This window comes from Dromaius novaehollandiae, chromosome 5 (genome assembly GCF_036370855.1).
Source record: "Dromaius novaehollandiae isolate bDroNov1 chromosome 5, bDroNov1.hap1, whole genome shotgun sequence".
In the NCBI taxonomy this organism is placed as follows: domain Eukaryota; kingdom Metazoa; phylum Chordata; class Aves; order Casuariiformes; family Dromaiidae; genus Dromaius; species Dromaius novaehollandiae.
Window position 1 is genome coordinate 25,338,091 of NC_088102.1, and position 20,393 is coordinate 25,358,483.

A 20,393-nucleotide genomic window follows, 5' to 3' on the forward strand; every position below is an offset into this window, starting at 1 on the left:
CCTTCTGTTGAATTTGGGACCCATTTTGGAGATAAGAAAGAGACAGCAATTTGCTCTTGTCATGAAACTACTCAATGGCAGAATGGAAAAAAGTTTGTGCCTCCTGCCCTTTTCCACTTGATTATTTACCTCTGACAGTATAAAAAAATGGAGGCTTCAGGAAAAAAAACCCTGCATGTAAGTGCATGAAAACATCTGGACAGAGTCCGGCAGAAAGAAGCTGTAAAGCAGAGAGAAAAGGCTTCTGTTGTTATTACATGGAAATAAAGAGAAAAGATTTAATGTGTTTAACATGGAGAGAAACAAAAATTACAGAGAAGAACAACCAAATCTGAAATGATATATAAATCAGTTTACAAACAAAACCATTTTCTCAGCTCAATTATGGTGAGAGAAGAATCACTGGAGAGCTTTAAGAAATCATTCACTGAGCACTTACATGGGATAATCTAGCAAAGGGGCACAGGAGACCTGGTTGATCTTCAAGAACAACCTCCTCAAAGCACAAGAATAGTCTGATTCAATGTGCAGGAAGTCAAGCAGATGTGGAAAGAAGCAGGAGGCTGAATGGGAAACTCCTGACTGAGCTCAAACATGAAAGGAGGCATAGGGAAAGCAAAAGCGGGGATGGGCTCCCCACAAGGAATACAGAAACTCTGTCTCGGCATGTAGGGATAAAATTAGGAAAGCAAAAACTCAGCTGGAGTTGAAATTGCCAAGGTGTGTGAAAGGCAACAACAAGGGCTTTTGTACACACACTGGGAGCAAAGGGAAGACTAAGGAAAATGTGGGCCCAAATGGGACAGGGGCCTATTGATAAAGGGCATGGAGAAAAAACCTAGGTCATTAGTGCCTTCTTTGTATCAATCTTTACTTGCAAAGTCTGTTTTTAGGTTTTTCCAGCTCCATGTGCCCAGTGGTAGGATTCTGGAGAGAGAAGTACTACCTGCAGCAGAGGAAGACTGAATTAGGGACCACTTAAACAAACTAGACATACTCAAGTCCCTAGGACCAGACAAGGGCACTGAAGGATGTACCAATTGCTGCTATCACTGTGAGGTCACTCTCTGTCATGTTGGAAAGGTCATGGTGATTGCAGGAGGTTTCTGATGACTGGAAAAAGTTAAACATTAATATCTTCATTAGCAACCTGGGTGATGGCACAGAGTGCATCCTTAGCAAGTTTGTCTGTGACACTAAATTGGGCAAAGTGTTTGACATGCTAGAAGGTAGGTTTCCTATTCAGAGAAACTTCAAAAGGCTGGAGAAGTGGGCTAGCAAGAACCTGACAAAATTCAACAAAAGCAAATGTAAAGTCCCAAATGTAAAGACGGGAAGGGGTAACCCCATGCAATAGTACAGACTGGGCACTGCCTGAATAGAACAGAGCTCTGCAGAAAAGGACATGCGGGTGCCAGTGGACAACAAGTTAAACTTGGGTCAGCAGCGTGCCAGCTGCATTGCCAAGAGCATAGACAGCAGGTCAAGGGATGGGATTATCTCCCTGTATTCAGGACTTGTGAGGCAACATCCAGTTATTGCATCCAGTTGGGGGCTTTTCAGTACAAGACAGACATTGGCAAACTGCAGCAAGTCCAGCAAAGGTCCATCATGATGATTGGGGGCTGAAGTACATGACATGCAAAAAAAGGCTATGAGACTACGAGAGCCTAGTTGCTTCAGCCTCAAATAGAAAAGGCTAAACAGGGATGTAACTGCTGTCTTCAACTTCCTAATAGGAGGTTATAGAGGAGACAGAGTCAGATTCTTCTCAGAAGTTCACAGGGAAAGCATTAGAGACAACAGACACAAACTGCTGCTTTCCACTTAGGCAAGGAAAAAATTCTTTACCACGAGGGCAGTCAAACCTTCGAACAGGTTGTCTAGAGAGGCTGTAGAATCTCCATCTTTGCAGATACTCAAAACTCACCTGGACAAGGCCCTAAGCAATGTCATCCAACTTTGAAGTTGAATATAACTTGAAAGTTGGCCCTGCTTTAAACCAGGGGGTGGAAGAAGATGACCTCGAAGTCCCTTTCCAACCTAACTGGATTCTACGATTTGAAGACTAAATATCGAAATAAGAAGGGGGTGGGAGGAAACACCACCAATATTTCATCCTCATTTCCCATACTCTGCAGCTCTGAACCTAAAAACTCTACAAGCAATTTGAAACCTCAGCATCCACTAAGTAAAAAAGGCAAATCAAAACATGGGGACACTACAGGCCAAAGAACACAGCACTCTTAATTACCTGTTTCCAAAGGTACACAGAAGTTTGTAGCAGAGCCAGGAACAACCCCAAAAGTAGCCAACTCACTTTTCCACAGATGCTTACCCCAAAACTGGGTTCTAGCACTAATGGTCCAGAAATTCTGTAGGTTGTGATGCTACACACTGGAGGATTCCAGGAAGCCACTTCACCTAGCAGAAGTTATATAAGACTTGATTGGGCTGTTCAAGCTTTAACTACTGGCCATTACACACCATAAAACATGCCAGCTATATCTAATATTCCACGATCACTACTGGGCTGCTGAAGAACAATAAATGGCATGGCAGGCCAAAGTGGAAGGGAGATGTGGGCCAACAATATAAAGGTTTATAGCAGGCATATTGGTGACATGCCTGATGTTGGCATAGTGTGCAACAATAACAAATCACACACTGAGATAGAGGACACCACAGCACCACTCAAAGTTACTGGATTCAGTACTGATCCAGAAAGAAGGACATTTTAAAATTACCAGTCGTCTATCCTGCATTTTGTGGCCCTCTCAACACAACACCTAAAATCAGACAAGTGTACAAATGCAGCCACTGGCAGAGGCAGAGTCCCTAAGGTCAAGCGTGCCCAAGCTCCCCAGCAGCATGGTGCAGCCACACATCTGGAAAGACTGCTCACAGTGCAGCTGAATTGAAGCCCTCCACACTTTTGGATACTCTTACACCCACCAACATACAGCACCATAGACATATAGTATATGTACAACATTTCTGCCTATGAATGACATTAGATAATCTTTGCGTCACGTCAGTAAGATACTACTGCAGCCAACAAACAGCTCGTTTTATGCCCCTTACCTTGCATATTCATCCTGCTGAGATCTGTCACTCCTCTTTTTCCAGCACCCTTTTAAATACTTGGCATCAAAACCCTCTGCATAATCTCTCATTCTCTTTCTCTAATGAAAAACTGTTTCCTTTAAAAGCTGGAGTGGATACTTCATTGCTGGACCAGTATGTCTCCCTACCAACATGAGGTGGATGATGGGAAGTCTGGGGACAGAAAAACTTCATCAAGTGAGAATTAAGCTGTTTAAATAAAACAGATGGAAGATGCACACACAACACCACCAAAGCAAGTGCTGCAGCTTGAATTATTATTGTAATCCATCGCCACATGCCTACAGAAAACTTGACAACAGCTAAACTGTCAACGTGCTATCATATCACCCATTCTGCTGGCCAATCATTGTTTTTCTGTCCTCCCCCAGTTATCTGTGTCCATCTGTTGTCTCTTGTCTCATCCTTAGATTGCTAGCTCTTTGGGGCAGGGAACATCTTTTGCCCTGTGTTTGATCCAGGATTGTGTAGGTACTACCACAATAGGCAGACATAATCATAACAACAGTAATTAGGTTATATCTTGCTATCTCCTTGGATTGGAATGTTTCCCTTCTGACTTCACAGCAGTGTTCATAAACAATTATTACTTGGTACAATATGGGGCCTCGTAAACAAATAATTACATCCCAACCTACCTTCAACCATTTCACCAGTCATCCCTCGAGGCCCAAATCTGCTGAGCTCTCCATATGTTCCAAATGGCAAGTGTGTGAACTCAGCTCCGGAGGAAGATATGAGCCTCGCAGTGCAGTAGGACTAATGCCCTGCATATAACCCTTTGACACATTTTCCCTGGACAGAACAAACTTCCTACATACAAACTGTTGCCTCCTACTTTTGTATGTCAACCCTGACTCACTTCTAGTGTCAAGAAGTGGAGGATAATATCTCCATCCTCCACAGGCTCTGAAGAATGGCAAGAGGCTGCAGTTATGAGTTTATGCAAGGCAGAAGAAAACAGTTATAAGCTGCACAGTCACACAGTGGCCAAATGCAATACTGGCATAGGTCAGCAATCACATATTCCTAGACATTCTGTTAAACCCAAAGGAAGAAACTTTCTTGTCTAAGAAGGTTCATTAAAGGAACTGTATCTCCACACTGGAGATGCTCAGAAATTTCCTGCAATGCCTAATCCACACTACTTTGCTTTAGGTAACCAGAATAAGAGATTGTTGTATAGACGAAACCCTCTACCCTCCAAGACTTTGGTTCACCCACTTTATACAGGAGTACAGAATAATCATCTTATGGTAACTGTGACATCCTGTACAAACCTGAAGTGGATTTTAACTGCTGAAAGCAGAAGTGGAAATCTTCTTTCCCATCTCTAAATCATTTCTCCCAGTCTTCCCAGTGTAAATTAATCAATAACAGGAACACAAGCCTCCAATAACTTCCATCTCGTAGTTATGAGGCCCTAGAAAGCTGGGGCAACCCTCTGCTTTTATCTGCAGAATTAGAAAGGTTTACAGTGCTGGATGCTAATGCGACCCCACCGAACCCCACAAGCTCCCTCAGGATGTTTGGGGAAGCAGGCTGTCAAAACAGACCCTTGCAGGGGGAGCGCTTTGCCCCTGCCCGGCCTCCTGGCTCTGCAACCCGGGCAGCCCGGGAGCAAGAAGCCCGCGTCTCGTGGAGTCCTAAAGGTGCAGCCACCGGGGGCGGGCACCGGGGCCTGGGCACTCCACATCCTCCCCAAGCCGTCAAACCTACAGACAAAACAACCTAGACGAAACCTGGCAGAAATCTGTCTAAGCTGCTCTTAAAACCTCCAGCGATGGGAACGCCACAGCCTCTGTCAGGAAGCTGTTTTCATGCTTAACTATCCAAACAGTCACAAAGCTTTTCCTCGTACCTAACTTACATCTTCCTTGCTATTAAGGAAGCTGAAATTAAGCTGATTACTTCTTGTCCTACCCCCAGTGGACATGGAGAACAATTAATCACTGTCTTCTTAAAACAACCTTTTAAATATTGGAAATTTTTTCATGTCCCTCCTCAATCTTCTCCTCTCCAGACTAAACAAACCCAGTTCTTCGAGCTTCTCCTCGCTGGTCACGCTCACCGCTCTGGCTGCCCTCTCCTCGTCTCTGTCCACTGTCCCCGGCTTTGCTGCTCCCACCGGACGCAGCGCTCTGCTGTGCCCTCAGCAGGGGCTGCTGGAGTAGAATAACTACTGCCTGCGTGCTACACGTGACATTCCTGTTAAATATACCCTAAAACGAGATTTGCTTTTTTGCAGTGTCACCACACTGTTGACTCACATTCAGTCTCTGACTCACTGTGGTGCCTCCCAGATCCTTTTCTGCAGCTCTGTTCCCTGGCTGGTTATCCCCCATTTTGCATGTAGGCATTTATTTTACCAAGTGCAGTACTGTCCATCTTTGATGTATCTTCAATGAATTTCTTCTTATGGAATTCAGACCATTTTCAGTTTATCAGTTTAATAGGTGTATGACCTATGTTGTGCCAAGAAAGCAGATCGCCTTCCTGCCTCATGTTACACACAGACAACAAAGCAAGCATGGAAAGAACTGCTGTGTTCAGGTAAACTTCTTAAAAGAGTTACTGTCTTATCAAGAGCCTCTCAATTTGTAACTTCCTTTTCTCTCTGCATTTCTACCTGATGCGCCATGGTCTTAGTAAGCAAACAGTAGCTCAGTCTAGCCTAATAAAATACACTTATTCAATGAAATTGTAATCCACTGCCAAAGAAGTACTGTAACATCACAGACACCACATCACTGTACGACCAAGCTGATACCAGACAGAGCTGCTAGTAACTCACTAACTTGGTCACATTAACCAACAAGGAAGACAAAGGACAAGTGAGAAGGTAATTATATTGAGCTAAATCCTAAAGATCCAAGACAAAAAAATTATGCATTTGGCCCACTGTTGTTAGATACACCATCAAAGATATTTGATGAATGATGTATGAAATCACAACAGTGATTTGTTTCCTTGTGTTTTCCAGTAAGCCCTTAATGTTCATCTCCCAGAGGTGCAGCAGGTATTTTAAATAAATATACTTGACCACCACAATGTCTCCTAAAACACTGCACAAGCTAACAAGACAAGCCAACAGATGTGATGCCACAATTTCAATGCAATATTAGGCATACAGAGTCCCATGAGAATGTTGACCCCAGTTCCGTCATAGAATTCCTGTATTCCTCATCTCCATCCCAAAACAAATTACAACAGTCAATAATTTAAAATTTCTTCTCTTCATGATCTACAAAAAGCATGCAGAGTACAGTTGGACATGGTAGTAGAAGGGGTAAAGGAACTGGAATCTTTCTCTCAGATACATGAAGTCTTCCTTTCAAGAAACTTCTAATGCTTTACAAATGATAATTCTGAATTTTCAACAGAAAGAGAAAGTGGGGACTGGTATGAAAAATTGGTTTGACACATGCTGGGAAAGAACCTCAGACTTCTACCTCCTAAGTTAATCTTTTAATTGCAGGACCATCCTGCCTGCTCTGCTGATACTTCATACTATTGTAGTGATGTCCGTGGGTTTCACCAGCCATCAACAGGTCAAAAATCTTCCCAGAAAATAATTCTTTTATGGCTTAGTCTGGTTCTTCTCAAGTTTGCATGGTGCTACAGCACATCCTCCTGTAGCCTGATGTTGTGGGATGGTGCAGAAAGAAAGTCAGCAACCAGAATGGGTTCCTTCTCAGGACAGTGTTGCTGTTTTGTATTTTGGAAGAACTGGCCAAGACCTTTGTCAGATCAATTCAAATTCTGACTTGTGCAATACTCAGAAAGGCCAGACAGGTTTTTCCCTCATCCCCATTATTTCCCAGAACCACTAAAGACAGAAACCACAGTGGTCAGAATAATTCAAATGAAGCTGTTTAATGCCGTAAGAATATGTTGCTCATATGAGCAGAGAGATTTATTCCTGATAAGATCTCAGACTAAAGCAAGGACTCTCATCTTTCCTACACCTCCCCAACACCTGGAAGCAGGAAAAGAGGGTGGCACAGCTTCCCACTGGTTTTTCCAGTCTAAGGTATGGAAGAGCTCAACTGAGCAGAGGAGGGAGACATTACCATCCCATCACAGGCCCAGTACTCTGAGGCCCAAAAGAGAAAATGTTAAATGCACACATCACAATTTTATACCTGTGTTCAGTGACTGACATATGAAGTGAAGGTCAGCTGAGCTACTAGGTGCTTAGAAGTAATAAGAGCAAGCACATCGTTACAACTGGTGTTTTAACTTGCACCACTGCTTAATTAATTTAGAGATACAACAGTATCTACAAGAGTAGAAAATCAGAAGTATGCCAAGCTGATCAGTTCAAGCCGCTTGAACTCTAACATACCTTGAATATCCCTCTTCCCCTTTGGTCTCTAATAGAAATGAAATATTTTGTTAAGAAAATCCAAGTGGTTACCTGGCAATTCATTAATACACAACAACTGAAAACTGTGCGGTTATAGAAGGAACGAGGTTCCGCCTTAGGATGAGTGAAGGACTCTAAACATTAGGTGAACAGATTTCTCTCCAGCCCCTTGCTTGCTTCCCCCCGTGATCAGTCATGAAGACAGCTGACAGAAGGTCTTTCCATGCATCCCTCACCAGATCCCATTCCTCCTCACTCCATTTAGTTTTTTGCAGCTCAAGCAGATTCCTTTTTCCCCTGAAATCAATGTTTAATTAACACATTACAGGGAAAAAAAAAAAACGGGCTGTAACAGCAGACTGAAATGAAGCCAACACCTCCCTGCTCTGCAGATGCAGCTGGTCCCATCAGACAGTTACCCCGCTGGAGAGTTCTTCCTCTCCTCATCCTCCTTCAGCTGCCAGCAAACATCATCCTCTTGCTTGGTTACCTTCTTTTGCATCCCCATCCCCATGGGACTCTTCCCCTTCTTAGAAGTGGCGCACAACAGCAGGAAAGACAGGATCGTGCTGCAGAAAGCAGAGGGAAAAGGGTAACAAGTGCTCTCCGGGTAGCATCGCAGTATGACCGATGCCTCACCTTTAATCCTGCCATCCCCATTAAAGGAGCGCACCAATCCCCTTGAAAGCCACTCTCCTTTCGAATGATACAATTCTCCCCATCAACAGAGCTATAGGAGGAGTGGTGCAGCAGAGACGGGATGGTATCCTTTGCCATGAGCAGAGGATGCTCCCAGGGTCAAAGCAGCAAAAGGATTCCGGGACTACGCACAGCTATGTGGACCCAAAAGCAGCGGAGAGCCTACCGGCAGCTTCAAAAGGTTTACATCATACCTTCTATTGCCTCCTCCCAGCCTCGTCAATTATTATTCTGTCCCACTCCTTGGCTCTCATCCGGCTGCTGGGAGGTACTTGGATGCAGGGGATGCTGCAGCACTGTCAAGGGCATTACAAGGCAGGTCCTAGGCCTCAGGCACCCTCTCTACAGGGTTGGTACAGCAGGCAAGAGGCAACAGAGTCCATGAACTCCTTGGTTGGGCTGCACTAGTTATGAAAAGAGGATCTTTGAAAGAGTCAACTATCCCAGCACTGTCATTCCCAGGATCCAAAGCTACTAGCATTAATTAGTTCCCATGATGTGATGGATGACAAGTGGCTGGGCCAGGAATGACACAGGCAGATTGTGTTTGAAATCAGCTGTCCCTCACTACGAAGGGCAGAGGAAGGGAATCTGGGAAGGATAGGAGCTAAGCACACCACTGAGAGACAAGAGATACACTGCCAGAGCCCCTCTCATCCCTGACATCCCCTTTCCATCACTCCAGCCCACTCTTGCTGCCACAGACAAGGAACAGGCAGGGGAGGTCCTTGGGGGAAAATTCAGCCACGAGGCTGCGACAGACAAGGGGAAAGCTCTAAGGGACAAGGGACAAAAGGCCGACAAAGGGCTAACGCTCTCTGTGGCAAGGGGCACATTTCAGACAGACTTGAACTTCTGATGGCTGCAGGCACACCTCCACCGCCTGCCCCAATGCCACGCCCCAGTGCCACGCAGTGGTACCTGCTGCTGTCCGCAGCCCAGAGCGGCTACCCGCCTTAGCCCGGACGGAGGCTCTGCCAAGCTGGCTACATGGTGTCCAGTGCCCGACAGCGGCCTGCAGCACTCAGAGAGCATCTCTTCCCAAGCTCTCCTCAGCGCCTCTCCCATTCCTCCTCTGCCCCAAAGCTATCCGCCAGGCCACTTCCACAACAAAGTGATACGCACAGAGAGAGGTTGCTGACCCACAGGCGTATGTGCCATTCACCTCACAGGGCAGGACTCTCCTGGAGTGATTTTGCTGCAGACCCTCGCAGGCAAAGGTTTTCTGTGAATGGCAAGATGGAAAATTTTATCCCCACCTTCCCTTAAAAAAGAAGTCAGGCTCTTCCAACACCAGACTGGCATATCTCCATCCGGAGTCTTACTGCTCAGCTTCTCAAGCACACCACTAAAGAGACACTCCGTTTCATCCCTAATAGACCTCAATAAAACCATACTCAGGCTAGCCCAGCTCAAAGTCATGACTTTCCCGTACCAAAAAAAAAACCCAAAACCCATAGGTGCAAATGCACAGCACTAAAAATACCACTCCCTGCCCATAACAAGGAGACAGGCAGAACAAAGTCCTCCCATGCACCCTTTCTACAAACCTGTCTTGGTTTGGCTGCTCCAGCTACAAGTAAAGGGGTCAAAACACCATCTTTTATGCTCAGAGTCCTTTTCACACATGAATTGTGTTGGTCTGTGCCTGTGTGAAAGGAAACCAAAGCAAAGAGAAGGGAACTGACCTGACCCTAAATTACATCATGTGCTGGTTACAAGAACTCAACAATCTTACTAGTGTCCTAGTTCTCAAAATGTAAAATATCCTCCTCAACACTTGCTGTTTGAATTAAGAGCCAACTCTGCTAGATTGACAGACTCTACTATTAACTGGAAGAGGGGGATGAGGGGGAGAAGAGAGCTGATAGAAATTTGCAAAGCTTAACCAAAATCTGGGTAATTTCTGGCTCCAGCTGCATTGGCAGTAGTCCCAAAATAAAGCCCGTGTCCTCTTCATGCTGTGGGCGTGGGGGCAGATAAAGTTAGATGCATGGTGTTTTTAATTTAAACTCTGGGTCTCTTGAATCACTATCAGAGGTTCTCTCTGATTCTGGCTTTCGGTCATCACAAAGTTTCTGGCTCGTTCCTTTTATTTTTTTTCTTTTTCTTGGCCACACTACTCTTTACCCTTATACTCGATGTGGTATATCGCAGCTCAGCCGGTATCTACACTTCCACCTGTACACTCCCAAAGTGCAGAGCCTGTTATAAGAGGAGAGGGCAAAGAAAAAAAAGATCAAGAAAGAAAAATACACCCTGCTTCTCTCAAGACAGGTAAACTGGAGCCCCAGAGAAGATACAAGCAAGAAGTTCAGCAGATGCATTGAAATACTCTGCTGCTACAATAAGTAAGGGACCAAATTCGGCCTTCCCAGGAATATGCTAGACAAGAGCTAGAAGATCTTGTGCAGTTTGAAGGCATCCTCTAGGGCGATGGCTTAAATCTAACCCTAACGCAAAGCATAAACGTTGCCTGTATCTGATGGCTTAGTAACTGGCTTGAGAAGAGTGGGGGAACATGCGGGTCCACCAATTTCCTACTTGCACAGGGACTTAGGTCATAAAATCCACCGTCACTGCTGCCGCTAATTACCCCGGCAGCACCACCTCTCGCCCTGCCTGCTCCACGGGCCGGTTCCCCTCTCGCCTCCAGGGCGCGATTCGCCCGGGGTCAGAGCGAGCTCCGTCACTAGGCGAAGGTTGCCTGTGCGGCCGGCTGCGCAAGCTCGGGAAAGGACGGCACGCCACAGCCGGCGACTGCTGATTTACAAAACTCACTTTGCAATCATCGAAGTTTACCTACAAGAATGCTTTTTTTCCAGCCTCCTCTATTCACGCTAACAAATAATTCATAAACCGAGGCTGCCTGTGCCAGGAGAACACACTGGTACCTTAGTCACCGGGGAAATGGAGGAACTGCAAAACCAGCGCCCACCTATACCGCGCAGGAAAGCAGGGAGGCGATCTCCGGCCGGAGCAGGCGCGGGCCCTGCAGCACCCTCCCCCTGTTGCTCAGCCAGCCACTGCATCGGCTCCCCTACAGCAGCCATGGCCGGCCCTCGAGCGCCCGAGCCGCAGCGCAACAACCGCCTGCGAAGCGGCTGGGGAAGGGGAGGGCAGGGAGAGAGCAGAAGGAAACAAGCAGCAGAGCTGGCAGCCGAGGCGAGGCCGGCCCCAGCCAGCGCGAGGCAGGGGCCGGGCACCGCACGCTTCTCCAGGCGTCGCCCAGCGTCCCTGCCCGTCCCCACGGCCACCGTGCCTCAAGGTCAGGGAGAAAAGTGACGGAGCAAAAGGCAAAAAACAATAGTCCCAAACACATCTATTTGTTCGGCTTTCACTAGCGCTCTGCGATGCGGAAAGATCCAGAAAGAGGGAGACCTCGGCACAGAGGAAGGCAGGCACACGCCGGTCCCGGCGGAGGAAGGGGGCGGCGGGCCGAGCCGGCCGGCCACGCTCAACGCCCATCGAAAGCCTCCCTCTCGCCGCCTCGGCTCCCCCGCGCCTGCCGGCTGCGGCCACCCTCGCCTGGCCAGGGGAAGGGAGGGAGGGAGGGAGGGAGGGAAGGAAGGAAGGAAGGAGGCACGTCTTCCTTTCCTCGTCCCCCGTCTCCCCTGCTCGGCTCCGACCTGAAAAGCCGTGCCTCTCCCGCACAGCCTGCCACGGAAACGCGAGGCGCCTTCCCCCTCCCCTTTCGAGTCACCACCCTCCAGCCTCGCAGCCGCCGGCTGCGTGGAAATGGCGATATTCCCGTAGCGTCCGGATCAAAGGCAGGGATGGGCTCAAGGAGGGCACGGGAGGGTGGCACGGGAGGACGAGCCGGGAACGCTTTGTTCGGCCCCGGCACAGCCCACACCCTCTCTCCCCGTGGCGGCGCCCTCCACTTCGGACACGCACGGAGGCGTAGGGAAGGGAGGGGGCCCTGGGTGCCGATGGGTTTCGTCTCCCCCACCGAGCGGGCGGCTCGCTCCCTCGAGCGCGCCCGGCTCAGCCGAGCTCCCTGGAGTAACCTTTATTCCAGTGTGTCGCAAGCCTGTATTTCACGGATGGTTACACTGAATCATTATCACCAGACGTTCATTTGACCAAAATAATGTTATTAGCTTCGTCAGGTCCATTTTCCTCCCCCATTGCCCCCCTCCCCAGTATATATGCGCTCCCTCCCACCCCCAGGCCCCTGCCGTCCACATACGGCGGGCGCATCCCTCCCCGACACAAAATCTCATGATGTGTGACACAACGTCCTGGAAAAGAGAGCGGCGAGATGGGCTGGCGAAATGGGTGGACGTGCCTTTGGCATTTACTGCGCTACCTACCCTCTGCCAGTGTTTATCAGCCGTGCGCAGACACACACAAAGAGGCACACGCAAAAATCAGAAATAATCACGGCCCGTCCTAGGTACGTGACTACGGCTGTATGAATGTGCGCACGTGTGCCCAAGTCGCGGTCACAGTCCTATCGGGAGCCTGAATCTGCGTGGCATGAAGCAAAGGTCATCGTGCCACTGTTGTGATGCACTAAAAAAAAAAGCCGCAGAGCCATCAGGATGTAACACAGAATTTTCTCGTCAAGGGACGAGAAGCCTTCGGGGGGGGGGGGGAGGGGGTTGGGACGAGGAAAGAGGGTGTGCGGATGGGGGGGATGGGGTGGAATGGCAGAAAATGGGGAGGAAAACGAAGAATACAAAGCTCCACGCCGCTAATCCAAGATAGACAATCCATCCCTTCCCCCCGCTGTACGCCCTCCCTCCCCCCGAAATCTTGGTGCAGATGGATTTCTGTATCTTGGTTTTGCAGCAGTGGGTCTAATGACTCCCATACCAAACCCCTTCGCTATGATAACCCCTCCCACTATTTTTTTTTAGACCAGGCTGAAGAATAATGTGTTTTTAGAGATAATGGGTTTTAAAAAAAGAAAAGAAAAAGGGATGCAGCACAGACATTATGCGAATAAGCTGGTCCCCGCATCACCCCCATCTTCCCCCAACCGCACAGCCCGATTTCACCCCCTCCCATCGCTCTCCAGCCTTCCCCCACCAACTCCCCCAAGGAAAGGGAAAAAATCCACAACGATCTGGGTAGCCGATCTCAAAATCCCAAGCACTAATCCGCTTGAATTTGTTCTTCCCCTTATATAAGCAGCAGCACGTCAACATGTTCAGTGGAAACGCAGCGTAAAATGAGGCCAGGCTACAGCCATGGAACGGGGCTGATATCGGCAGATATCAGTTCTATCGAGAAACCGTCACGATGAAATCAACTATTGGGCTTTTAGCCGTTCCTTCCTTTATTTATTTATTTTTCAACGCTTACTCTAATTTTATTTCATTTTTTAAAAGGACAAAAGTGAAATAAATAATTAAAAGCCTAAAGACATACCCCACTGGAAGGTGCCCGAATGCTCCAGAAAGAAAATCCTCACCTCTTAACTTTTTTTTTTTTAATTAAATAAATACAGTCCTGTTGCTCCCGTTATCCCCAAACTTCCAATGTCCCCAGCTGCACCTCCCTACTCCAAAAGAGCCAGACACTTTGTCAGAGAGACAGACGTTTAGGAAACTGCCAAAGATCGAAAAGAAACCGATAGAGAAATGGAAAATTATCTCTGTACAATACTTCAGCTCGTTCAGCTAATAAAGTGCGTCCAGCCCCAAAAAGCAATAATCTCTGCAACCTCCTCCCCTCAAAATACTACTAACCCATAGATAAACTTGCCCAACTTAACACCGGTGACCATTTTAACTTAAACCAACGAAAGACGTAACACCCTTGTGGTTCACGCTACAATTAATAACCGACTGTATCGTGCTGGCAAACAAAACCTTTTACGGTCAGTTCTTCCCCCACCTACTCAACATCTCTCTTTGACTTTTCACCAGGCTAGTTAAGAGTTCACCCCCTCAAAAAACAGCCCCTCAAAATATACAACAACCAGATGTTGGTGAGCGGTCATGTCAATATTCACCTCCTTCGCAAGGCTGTGTGCTTAATACAGAACAATTGCGTGCAGGAAAATAACAGGAGGAACAATTAATATTTAGGAAAAAAAGAAATAATTCCTTAAAACTATTGGCAATGAAGCGTTGAACAGTCCAACCAAGGAAAGGTGGAAAGAAAGCTTGAAAAGCGAAAGGCTGAAAGTGTCCTTTTATAAATGATTCCATGTTTCTAGCCTGGACTCTGCCTCCCTGATCCTTTAGTTTTTCTGCTGCTGATCTCATGCCCGAATTTTGTTATTGTTTTCCTTTTTTCCTTTTCTCTTTTTTTTTTTTTTGAGGGGGTGAGGAGAAGGAATTTTTTCTTGAGAAAAAGAGAAAGATTGCAATTTTCACAAAATGTGTCTTCGAAGAGTGCTGTTTAAATATGTCACTTCCTAGCTACAAAAGACCGCAATTAAAATAAATTTAAAGAGTAAGCAAAAGACAAGTCACCTGCAAAGCACCAGAGTCAATGCCCTTAGGTAGGAGAATTACATCACTCCCTAACTAAATGATGTTTTCTTTTAAATTATAATGTAGGTGGATTTTTTTGGTTAGGAAAAAAAACAAAAAAGAAAACTGTGGGTATTTCACATACATCTCGCACCAAGAAAGCATCGAACCAACCTTTAAGGTCACTCACTGCCTGAAAACCCACAGCAGTCGCTCACGGTGGAAGTTTTCAGGCAAGACGGCTACTAAATCATTAATACAAACAAATGGAAGGCGGGGAGGAAAGGCGCTACTGTAATAGATCCAAGGACTCAGAAGGGGAAAAAATAAAAAAATAAAAAAACTTTCGTCTTCGGTCTCTTTCTTCTTTCCTTATTCATATTTTTTTACAGAAACCTCTCAGCTTCAGAGAAATAGTTGGCCCTCTAAGCGTCTCCCTCTCGGAATTCGGCGTAGCGTCTTCTCCTCCGCGAGGCCCCCGTTTTCCACTCCGAAAAACCCCGCCGTGGGAAGAGCGGTCTCCCAGAAAGTGCGGCCGCGGGAGCGAGCGCGCCTCGGGGCGCCCCGGCGGGCGGCAGCGCCCGGCTCCCGCCGCGCCGCCGGGCACCCGAGCACCGGCAGCCGGAGTAGTTGCGGCGAGGGGGCGAAAGGGGAAACCCACCCGCCTTCGCACCCTGCGAGGCCGGGGCGCGCACCGGCGGCGCCGCCTGGCCGGAGAGGCTCCACCGCGCCGGGCCGAGCCGAGCCGGGCCGGGCCGCCCCCCGCCCGCCGCCCCCTCTCACCTCCGCAGCCGGGCGGGCGCCGGCCGCCGCGCCAACTCGCGGCTCGCCTCCGCCGCGGGGCGGGGGGATCCAGGGTGGCCCCAGCCGCGGGGGCTCGCAGGGGTCCCGGGCAGGCTAGGCTAGGCTAGGCTGGGCTGGGCTGGGCTGGGCTGCCCGCGCCGCGCCGAGCCCTCGCTGTCCGCGGGCGGAGCTGCGCAGGCTGAGCGCGCCGCGCCGCTGTGCCGGAGCAGCCCGCGCCCCGCGCACGCCGCCTCCCGCCGCCCCCCGCCGCGCCCGCCCGGCCCGGCCCCGCCCGGCCGCCGCTTTTAAAGAGACCGCGGGCGGCGCGGACCCGCCGCCCTCCGCCGCGGCCCGGCCCCGGCAGGCGGCCGCCCCTCGCGGCCCCCGCGGCGCCCCTCGCAGCGGCTCCCGGGGGGCCCCGTCGAGCGGCGGCCGCCCCGCGGGCGAGGCGCGGCTCGGGCTGCTCTCCGGGGGGGCGGCCGGGGCGCTCCCGCGGGCGCCCGCCCGGGCAGGCGGCTCACCTCCGGCTCGCCGGTGCCAGCAAGGCGGTGGGGGCGGCTTATCCTCACCCTGCGCGGTTCGGCAGCATCACCCGAGCGAGCAGGGAGCCGGTCCGTGGGCAGGAGGTATCAGCTCTCCTCAGACGTCTGCCTCGGCGATCCCTTTAGGTTGTGAACCCTTTAGGTTCACAAGGATTTCTCACTGCAGCTCAGCGTTTGACCCTAATCTGCTGCATATTTCAAGTCAATTGATACACTGCCCCAGGTCTGCTCCATTTAAATCAGCCGCTAAGTTACCTTGTTGCCTTGCACAAGTCTCCCAAACTTTCTATCCATTGATCCATTCATTTTCCCACCTACAAAAGTAGAGATAATGGTACCGACTTGCGCCATTGACTGCACAGGGTCAGGATTTTATCCACAGAGTGTATGTCCTAAGTGCTGTTATTTTACATTTTATCATTAGCACTTAACGCAGTAAACAACATAATAATTCATAGTGCCTTCTGTTGAGAATATTATGGAGAAGTTTTTGAATGTGTTACTGTGTCCAAAGTCCATCTCAAAGAACAACAGCAGAAGAGAACGTTATAGTGCACACAAAGCCAAAAGTCAGCAATCAACCCTTCTAGCCCCTCTATCCAGATACTATCATCTTGCAAAATTTGTGCATGATACTCATACTGCAATGCGAGTCACTTGGACATGCACTTGCCCTAGCGATAAACTGGAAAGCTATTTGCCTTTCCTTCCTTTTCTGATCATGTATTCAAAGGTTTTTGCCTTTTTCTACATTTTGCATAGTGCAGAGCCTATTCACAACACTTGATAAATAATAAATAATAATTATTTTATACATACATATTGAGCACTTTGCCCACTATCGTAATGCAGCCATGTCTGAGGTGTGTAACAGCCACACAGAAACACTAAATAATAGTTTCAAGTAGTATTAGGAGCCCCTTGGGAAGTTTCTCTGGAAAACACAGTCCTTCACGTCTCCTAACAAATTCAGATACATGCACAGAGAGGATAATGGACACCTATTTCAACAAGGTGACAATGGTCCGGCAAAGAGGCATCTCCTTGACTCAAAATCAGAGTCCCTAGAGCAAGAATTTATCCCTTAAGATGTCTGTGCAAAAGCAGGTTATTGTTCAGCTTCCTGTTTTATATGGACAACATAGCAGCGAGAACTATCAATCCCTCCTCAGGGCATGGGATTAGATCCTGGTCTCAATTACTGTGAAGAAAATCAGGTATTACTTCATTTACTTCAATAGTTAACTCCAGATTTAACATGTGCAACTGGCAATAAAATCTGCCTTCTAGTACCTTTTTTCCCCTGCTGATAGTTCTGGCAATCTAGCATTTTGTAGTTTGCAGTTTATCGAAGTAATGATTTGATGAGGTAGTCATCTCCAACTTCACTACCTCTGGCTCTTCATTCTCCAAGGTCTTCTAAGACCATGTATGTACTTGCATTTTATTTTGATATGGCTGCCTATCACCGGAGTATCTTCCACATAAAATCAATGACAAGAGCACAGTCTCTACTTTCATTTCTGATCTTGAGTTTGGCAGACAGAAAACAGTATGTACCCAGAGAGAGACAGAAATGAGCAATGGCAGCTTGTAGCCAGCTTAGTCGGGAAGGACGAAGTGAATCCAACAAGATTTCTGGAAAACTGGCTGGTTTTCATCCACACGCCATTCTTCCAGCTAGAGGATCTAGGACCTCCACTTACAAAGTGTTTATAAATCAGAAGGGGGGATAGGAGACATCATCTAACTGAGGCGTTTTTATTCAGCATGCTCTGTTTCAACCACCGACAATAACACCTGCTTTGAAAAACCTTACTGTGCCTATCTCAGACACCCGGGCCTCTACTTTTGAAGAATTGTTACAGTTAGGTACTAAAATAGCAGACGCTTTATAAACAGATATAGTAGTGGGAAAATATTAGAAGAACTGGGAAGCTCCTTTAAGGCTGCAAGACACGTCTTTGCTGGGGCACTAAACAAAACAGAGGCAAGGGGGAAGCAGTGCAGTGCGGGGAGATGTTCTTTGTCCCACAAGCAATACTCTAACTGCTCAATAGGGGAGTGGATTTTTCTGACTAATTCCTCTAATTCTTTTTTTCACCTCTCTAGCTCTAGCCCTGCAGTTTGCAAACAAGTTGTATGGCGAGGAAGGGAAAAAATCATTACCGCAGCAAGTTTCTCACCAACCCCTCTTCTACTGCTCCCCTCCCCAGCATATGCCACTGGCACTGTGCTGAGACATTTACAAATGTATGGCACACCCTCAATAAAATATTTTGTCCCCATCCATTAGATGATCAGTGAAAACAGCATTTTTTCCAAGTGTCTTCATTAAGAAAACCGCAATATCTCTTTCCAAGGGGCCCTGTAGATTAGCAGTGGCACAGATACGCCTCTGGCCACAGAGGTCCCACCTCACCGCAGGCACTGTACTCTCTGCTCCCCCCACCAGGGAGAGAGGCAAAGGCAGCATATGCAAGCAGAGATACTTTGTTCATCTTCTTTTGCTTGTTCTCCCTCAGAATAAATTTCCAAAACTTTCCTTCGGGCTCATGTGTTTGTTTTAATGAAAAGCCATTGTGCTGTGAATAAATTGGGACTGCAAAATGGGACTGTTCATCCTCAAGGCACCTATTCTGCTCTGAGATCTAGGGGCTGGCTAATTCAGGACAGTGGCTGTAGTACCCACAACACACAGCTTTTGCTAACACCTTGGTAGAGGAGTAAGCTGGTTCACAGCAGCTACCTAGCTCCCCGGTGCAGTCCAGCCTGTATGTGCTGTTTTCACCCACTCCTAACTTCCCCTTACAGGTGCGCACACAGATCCCTCCCTCTCTCCATTAAGCAGGAGTGATGAGAGAGAGGGGTCAGAGCCCGGAAAAGGCCTCAGGGACAAGGAACAGGCAGGAGTTAGAGGCATCATTCCCTTGTGCCAGGATGTCTAAATGCTGCAGCAAAGTCTGGTAGATCCCGTCTAGACTAATGCCCTGGGTAGGGCAGCAGGGCACAGGAAGGGAGGTTGAAATGCAATATTGTGTACTCCCCCCAGCTTCTTCCTTAGGTTCTCTAAATGGCATTCACCAACTCTTTGAAAGCAAGCATCCGTGTGGTGAGGCCATTATACCTGGACTCAAAGGAAATGCGACTCAAGGGGAGGCTGCCATTGAAACAGTGGCAGAGAAGTCTGTGCAACAAGGCAAGAATGCAATTTATCTCTCCAGCTATTTTTTTGCCATGTTAGCACTTTCAGTGTCTTTTTGCCCAGAAGTTAATACCCAAGGTGAATTTAGAAGCTGCAGTCCAAACTGCAATCAGATCATCTTGGTTGTGCCAGACAAAGCTGATCTTATCTTGCTGGTGACCTTATCCTACTTCAGAGAGCAGAACTCATTACAATAATAAGGAATAACAGAGATGGGGAAAGAGTAATCATGGCAGTGCCTGGACAGACCTCACTTTACCATCATTTCAGAGGATTAGTTCTAAGCCCTTCTGTTGTAAACGCCATTTTTCACTCCAGCAGGAGGTCCAAGTGCCAAAGTTATTCTGGCCAACTTGCAGGATGTATCTGTTTATTCTTGATTCACAGTCCTTTTCCACCTCCTCCCAGCATATTCTATTGCATTCGTTTAACAGCTGCAAAGAAACTTTGCACAGTGGGTACAGGAAGATATTGTCTGAACACCACTGTGTAACAGAGTGTACAGGGGACAGAAAGCATACAGATACACACTTGAGTATGGCAGTATATAAATGAGAGAGCATGCGCTAAAAAGCCTGATGAGCCTGCTCACATGTGTAAGTGTGAACACATTCCGATGAAAGGACTCTGGAAACAGAAGGAGTCAGTAAAAGGGCTTAGATATGACTGGTATGTGTGCAAATGCTGCAGGAGCGCATTCAGGACAAGATGTGTAATGAAAGGGAATATCTTTCTTTACATCAACTAATATATTGGGGGTGGGGGAGGTACAAGCCTTTCTCCAAGACTTGTACAGTATCTTCCACTATCTTTAAGAATGTGTGTGCTGGTGTCTTGTACATGTGTTTTTATACTTAGGAATACTTAACCATAATAACAACAGATGAGATAGATGTGTGTGCACACATGAGTTTGCAAAGGGAAGAAGGAAAAAAGAACTGTATATTCCCTTCAGCTTGCAATGTAAAATTTGATGGTCATCACATTGGTTCTATGACCTCCACTACCGGTTATTAGACACGTTTTTACACCTCATTCTAAGAAGCACACTGCCCCATTACACCCACTCAACAGAAAAACATCCATTCCCATCCCTCGTATTGTCAATGATCCCACTGTGGCCCTGACTCACTACTGGTTCAAAAGGAAGACAGCCACTTCCAGGGCCTTATGGGCCTTCATTCAAAACCAGAGTAGAATTAACCCTGCTTTGTCTGCACAGTCCAGCAGGTAGTGTC

General features: G+C 47.8%; 1 protein-coding gene across 5 annotated transcripts in view; it reads right to left on the reverse strand.

The window, feature by feature from the left end:
* The window catches only part of NRXN3 (neurexin 3), a 1,034,003-nt gene extending 1,018,346 nt beyond the window's left edge, over positions 1 to 15,657 (reverse strand). For all 5 annotated transcript variants that reach the window (XM_064512239.1, XM_064512237.1, XM_064512238.1 and 2 more), the window contains exon 1: positions 15,409 to 15,657. The gene's annotated coding sequence lies outside the window, so the exon portion shown is untranslated. The remainder of the gene's footprint in view (positions 1 to 15,408) is intronic.
* Between the last annotated feature and the right edge of the window lie 4,736 nt (positions 15,658 to 20,393).